The sequence below is a fragment of the Sardina pilchardus genome, chromosome 10, assembly GCF_963854185.1.
Source record: "Sardina pilchardus chromosome 10, fSarPil1.1, whole genome shotgun sequence".
NCBI classification, from domain to species: domain Eukaryota; kingdom Metazoa; phylum Chordata; class Actinopteri; order Clupeiformes; family Clupeidae; genus Sardina; species Sardina pilchardus.
The window spans coordinates 21,658,854-21,666,353 of NC_085003.1; the positions used below are offsets into that span (position 1 = coordinate 21,658,854).

At 46.6% G+C, this 7,500-nt stretch overlaps 1 protein-coding gene across 1 annotated transcript in view; it reads right to left on the reverse strand.

Moving 5' to 3' along the window:
* The window catches only part of shank3a (SH3 and multiple ankyrin repeat domains 3a), a gene marked incomplete in the record, with an annotated part of 273,016 nt that overhangs the window by 114,256 nt on the left and 151,260 nt on the right, over positions 1-7,500 (reverse strand).

The following is a 7,500-nucleotide window of genomic DNA, read 5'->3' on the forward strand; positions in this document are numbered from 1 at the left end:
GGGAGGGAAAGAGAGTAAGAGAGATGTAAGTGCATCAACCACACACGTGAGTTATGTTTAATAATGCAGACCATAGACAGGAATGGAAACATCAGATATACACTCAGCATGTCCTACACTATTGCATCACTCACACACACACACACACACACACACACACACACACACACACACACACACACACACACACACACACACACACACACACACACACACACACACACACACACACGCACACACACATACAATGTGTAGCCAACTTCAGCAGCACTATGAGAGAATCAAGACCACAATAACAGCCATAGTGACAGTAACATCAGCCATAGTATCAGTGACACAACATCAGCTATAGTAACTTTAATGCAACATCGCCCATAGAAACAGTAACACATCAGCTATAGTAACAGTAACGCAACATCGGCCATAGTAACAATAACACAACATAGGCCATGATAACAGTAACGCAACATCGGCCATAGTAACAGTGACACAACATCAGCCATAGCAACAGTAACGCAACATCAGCCATAGTAACAGTAACACATCAGCTATAGTAACAGTAACGCAACATCAGCCATAGTAACAGTAACACAACATCGACCATAGTAACAGTGACACAACATCGGCCATAGTAACAGTGACACAACATCGGCCATAGTAACAGTGACGCAACATCGGCCATAGTAACAGTGACACAACATCAGCCATAGCAACAGTAACGCAACATCAGCCATAGTAACAGTAACACATCAGCTATAGTAACAGTAACGCAACATCAGCCATAGTAACAGTAACACAACATCGACCATAGTAACAGTAATGTAACATCGGCCATAGTAACAGTGACACATCAGCTATAGTAACAGTGACGCAACATCTGCCATAGTAACAGTAACGCAACATCGGCCATAGTAACAGTAACGCAATATCGGCCATAGTAACAGTAACACAACATCAGCCATAGTAACAGTAACACAACATCAGCAATAGTAACAGTAACACAACGTTAGCCATAGTAACAGTAACACAACAACAGCCATAGTAACAGTGACATCAGAGCAGGATGTGACAGAAACATCTGGAACTGGTGCAACTCATAGTCAAGTCACACACACACACACACACACACACACACACACACACACACACACACACACAGATCATAGCCCACACGCTGACAGAGAGCTAACTGTAAATTCCAGAGAAGCACCAGCCTCATGGGCTGCTGTAGTTGGCAACCCAGTCACACACACACCCACACACACACACACACAAAGAAAGAGATGGGTGATCAGCGCAGTCAGTGCCAACACACACATGTCAGATGTGAATGGCTGCTACGAGCAGACTGGCTCAGAGCAGACAGGGCATTCAGAGAGAGGCTGCTCCACTGTGGCTATCATACATCACATGACACACACACACACACACACACACACACACACACACACACACTGCAAAATGAGTATCACCGTGGCAACAGACACACATATACGCGTCCACTCTTTAAGCACTCCACTCTACAAACACTCCACTTTACATGAGCCTGTGACAGACACACACACACACACACACACACACTGTATCTTGCTCTTTCTCAAGAGCATACACATACACATGCACACTCACCATCAATCAATCTTGCTCTTTCACAAATGTACATGCACACACACACACACACACACACATACACACACACACACACACTAAAGCTTACAAATTACAAAGAAGTATTACATGATATGCTCCTATAATGTAACCAGCAGATCAAACAGGATTATGAATGAGATGAACAAAGTGCTCAGCAGAGTCTAGTTTAGACAATAGTACGGAGGATTCACTAAGAGTTAACAGCACACACACACGCGCAGGCACACGAACGCATATGCACACACACACACACAAGCACACACACACACACACACACACACACACACACACACACACACACACCCACACCCACCCACACCCACACACACACACACACACACACACACACACACACACACACACACACACACACACACACACTACATACGACATCACTACTACAGATTATAACTATATTACTACTACTACTACTACTACTACTACTATTACTATAACAATACTACTACAAGTACTGTTACTGTTACTGTTTCTAAAATACTACTACAGTACAAGTACTGTTACTACTACTATGACTACTACTACTGCTACTGCTACTGCTACTGCTACCACTACTATGACTACTACTACTACTACTACTGCTACTGCTACTACTACTGTTACTACTACTACTACTACTACTACTGCTACTGCTACTGCTACTGCTACTGTTACTACTACTATTACTACTACTACTGCTACTGCTACTGCTACTGTTACTACAGCACAGCAGGTAAAGTGCAGTTGAGAGCAGTGGGTAGACTAGTAGTGGAGCAGTAGCAGAGTACTGTATCACTAGAGTAGCTATGAATACGACCAGAACTTTGACCACCGATACACAAACACCCACACACACACACACACACACACACACTTAGCACTAAGAACTCAGCACCCTAGTCCCAGGGACCTAGGGAGAGCTACACTGAAAACATCAGACCTGAACAAACGTACTCTGGGGCAGAACCAAAGACTATCAAGCCACACTTAAGTGTGTGTGTGTGTGTGTGTGTGTGTGTGTGTGTGTGTTGCAGAGAGTCCCTGAATAAAAATGGTTGAGCGTGATTAGTTATATCAAAGCAGCCTCCACGCTACACCCAGACTCACCAAGCTTCCACCTGTTACATAACACCCATATGTCTCCCTCGCTCACACACACACAGACATATTCACACACTCCGTCTGTACCTTTATCGGCACCCAAATATACACATTTGTCCTTACACCCATACAGCAACCGTCGGAGAAAACCAACCACACACACACACACACACACACACACACACAGCGAGACATGCAGCGTCTGTGTGTGTGAGACGCGTTAAGAGGCGTGCAAAACTCACCATGTGCGCTGAGAAATCACTGCTCCTCTCTGAGAGGAAAGCATGCTACACACACTACCCTCAGCAAAGCAACTGAGCTCAGGTCTGCACACATACACATGCACACACACACACACACACACACACACACACATACACACATATATATACACACACACACACATACGCTCACATACACAGCCCCTCTCTGAGAGAGTGCTGAGAGCACGCTCCCGCTACACGCACCAACTCAGCTCAGGTTCACACACACACACACACACACACACACACACACTCACTCATACACCTTAGATGTACGCACGCACTCTCTCTCTCATGCACACGCATGCACAGTCACGCCGCTGCTGCTATAGAAGCTCTCTCACACACTTTCTATCTCTTGCATACTCTGCCTGTCTCTCTCTTTCTCACACACACACACACACACACACACTCTCTACCATTCAGTCTCTCCATCTCTCATTCTCCTCTCCATCTCTCATTCTTTCTCCCCCCTTCTCTCCATCTCTCATTCTCCACCACTTACTCTCTCTCCTCCGCTGCCTCTCTCTCTCTCTCTCCACTCGTCTTTTTCTCGCTCTTCTCTCGCTCTATCTCTCCATCTCAGTGCCTTTTGTTATGCTGATGAGATACAAAAGGAAGGCTGGCCAGACCGAGTGTGTGGGAAGAGAAGTGAGAGTGTGTGTGAGTGAGTGCGTGTGTGTGTGTGTGTGCGTGTGTGTGTGTGCGTGAGTGAGTGAGTGAGTGAGAGTGTGTACACACAACGTGAGTAGAAATCATTTAATGACTATCTCCATTTGTCTGGTATAATCCTGCCTGCCAAATGGAAACAAACTGCCTATGTAATATTTAATCTACAATACTAATGGTCTCTCTCTCTCTCTCTCTCTCTCTCTCTCTTTCTCCATCTCTCTCTCTCTATCTCTCTCTCTCTCTCTCTCTCCCTCTCTCTGTGATTTTGTATGGGTTGTTGAAAGCCCTGAAGCAGATTTAGATGTGTAATGTCCATGCATGTGTCTTTCAGTCGGGCAGGCAGACGCCATTGTCCATCAACCTCCTCCTCACGCTAGCGTAGCCACAAGCTAGTCAGATGGGGGACAGGGAGAAGCCTAGCATAGCATAGACTACTCTCCATAAACCCTCTATTTACGCTATCTTAGCCACACGCTAGTCAGATGGAGGACAGGGAGAAACCTAGCGTAGCGTAGACTACTCTCCATCAACCCTCTACTTACTCTAGCGTAGCCACATGCTAGTCAGATGGGGGACAGGGAGAAGCCTAGCGTAGCGTAGACTACTCTCCATCAACCCTTTACTTACGCTAGCTTAGCCACACGCTAGTCAGATGGAGGACAGGGAGAAGCCTAGCGTAGCGTAGACTACTCTCCATCAACCTCCTCCTCACGCTAGCTTAGCCACACGCTAGTCAGATGGAGGACAGGGAGAAGCCTAGCGTAGCATAGACTACTCTCCATCAACCTCCTCCTTACGCTAGCTTAGCCACACGCTAGTCAGATGGGGGACAGGGAGAAGCGTAGTGTAGTCTACTCAGAGACGTGGCACAGAGTCAGAGCAAGAAGCAGAGAGGAAAGAATGGTGTGTGTGTGTGTGTGTGTGTGTGTGTGTGTGTGTCCGTGTGTCCGTGTGTGTGTGTGTGCTTGTGTGTGTGTGTGTGTGTGTGCGTGTGTGTTCTTGCCCTTGGGAGTTTTCATTTTTCATGTCTATGGTGTGTGTGTGTGCATATGTGAGTATATTGTTTTGTGCCATTATATCTGTGTGTAGAGTTTCAGTATATGCTTGTATTTGTGTGTCTCTGTGTGTGCTACAGGCTCCAGTAATAGATGCCTGATTGTGAATGTGTGCGCACACATGTGAGTGTGTGTGTGTGTGTGTGTGGTACAGGCCCCGGTAAAAGATGCCTGATTGTGTTCTCTCATATTTCTGACCTTAATTCTGTTAGATTGGCTTGCTTTATGTAATCTCCTAGTACAACCTCCTTGGATTTCCTGTCTGCAGCCTGGCTAATGTAAACACATGCAGTACACGCACACACACACACACACACACACACACACACACACACGCGCGCGCACACACATTCATAAAGAATTGAAATGCCATGTTGAGAGGAGAGAGAAGTGATGGAGATGGACTAGATCTGTTGCACTCTCAGATGCTGGAAACTGAAGATGGAGGGACAGAGAGAGAGAGAGAGAGAGAGAGAGAGAGAGAGAGGGAGATGAAGAGAGCAAGGGAGAGAGAGAGGGAGGAGGTAGAGAGAAAGGGGGGATGGAGAGAGAGAGGGAGATTGGGAGAATAATAAGGAGGAGAATGGAGAGGGAGAAAGAAAGAGGAAGAGGGAGAGAGAGATAGAGAGCAAAAGAGAGAGGGAGAGAAATATGGGAGGAGGAAGAGAGAAAGGGAAGATGGAGAGAGAGCTGGGGAGAGAGGAGCTAAAGAGTAAAAGAGGGCAGAGCTAGACATGAACTACATGCTCTAACATGATTACAAGACAATCTCTCTGCCAACAATAAATCTCACACACATAATATGTGTACACGTGACCACACAGAACACTGTTACAGCTGTACAGAGGTTTAGTACAGCCTCAGCACACGGAGAGGTGTGTGTGTGTGTGTGTATGAGAGTTATGAATGGCTATCTGTCTGACACATACACAATTCAGTGACAGTGTGTGTGTGTGTGTGTGTGTGTGTGCGAATGGGACTGCACTGATAAGTGTATGACCTTCGGCGGAGCTGGCAAAGAGCAGGAGAGGGTTTCAAGAGGATGGGAGGTGTGTGTGTTGAGAGGCAATAATAAAAGAGGCACAGATGTGTCGTTCAATATGAGTACACATACTGTACGCACGCACACACACACACACACACACACACACACACATACACAGACAGATAGACACACGTACAGTACACACACACACACACGTACATGCACACGCACACGCACACGCACACGCACACGCACACGCACACGCACACGCACACGCACACGCACACGCACACACACACACGCACACACACTACAAAGGCACCAAAGGCACACCTGTCCAGCAAATCGTTTAAGGTTATTTAGCTTCGGTATACTCTCATGACATCATGGCAGCACGTTATCAGATGGCTGGATTATACTCACAGTACCATCAACTGGAGAGAGGGGGGTGGAGAGAGAGAGAGAGAAATAAGGGTAGAGAGAGAGAGGAAGAGAGAGATGGACAGAGGGAGTGAAATGGGGTAGAGAGAGAGGAGGAGAGAGATGGAGAGATAGAGAGAGATGGAGAGGGGGAGAGGGAAGAGCTGTGCACTGTAATACAGACAAGGGAAGAGAAGAGAGAGAGAGAGAGAGAGAAACGAGAGAGAAGAGAGATATGGGGGATAGAGAGACAGAGAGAGATGGGGAGAGAGAGAGAGAGAGAGAGAGAGAGAGAGAGAGAGAGAGAGAGAGAGAGAGAGAGAGAGAGAGAGAGAGATGTACAGTAATTGTGAGCTGGGGATCGATATATGGCATCACAGCGGGTCAACCCCAGGGCCCCTCACCATGGCAACCAGTTAAGAGGAACACAACCATGTACAGGAATTAAACTAATAGATGTGACAGATATGGGACATACACTTGATAAACACACACACACACACACACACACACACACACACACACACACACACACACACACACACACACACACACACACAGCATTAAATATTATAATTGTTGCCTGGGGAGGATTCAGCATTATGAAATTAATCCAGCAGTTTTCCTGTTGCTAAAACAAGGACCATCATCCACCAACACAACTGCATATGCACTGGTACACGCACGCACGCACGCACGCACGCACGCACGCACGCACGCACGCACGCACGCACACACACACACATGCTGTTTGTTTTCCCTGAACGCATGGAGACTACTGGGCCATGAGATGCACACATGCTACTTTAAGCAACTAAACAAGGACACGTGTGTGTCAGTGCATGTAGAAAAGCCTTCATGAAGTACAGTATACACACACATACTGTACATGCACATACACACTCTCTGTCTCTCACACACACATACAGTACGCACATGCACACTGATGCACATACTGGCACACACACACACACACACACACACACACACACACAGACACACACACACAAAAGTACATACAAGACATGCACGCACACACACTTACACACATGCACACATCCTTGTTATTTTCGCCATCTCACACTGGCAAATGAGCAGTTTGTCAGCACATACACCCATTGCAAAAGGTGACAGTCCAGCCTAAACAAAACAACACGCAGTGTCACACGCTGTCACAACTCCCCACTGTTCAGTAAACACTCTCAAAAGAAGACAATCTGTGTACTTGTGTGTGTGTGTGTGTGTGTGTGTGTGTGTCTGTGAGAGCATTCATACACATTATATGTGTGTTCGGCAGTGTATCTGTTTGTGTGTGTGTGTGACTGTGTGTGTGTGTCTTTTGGTTGCAGTCTGTCTG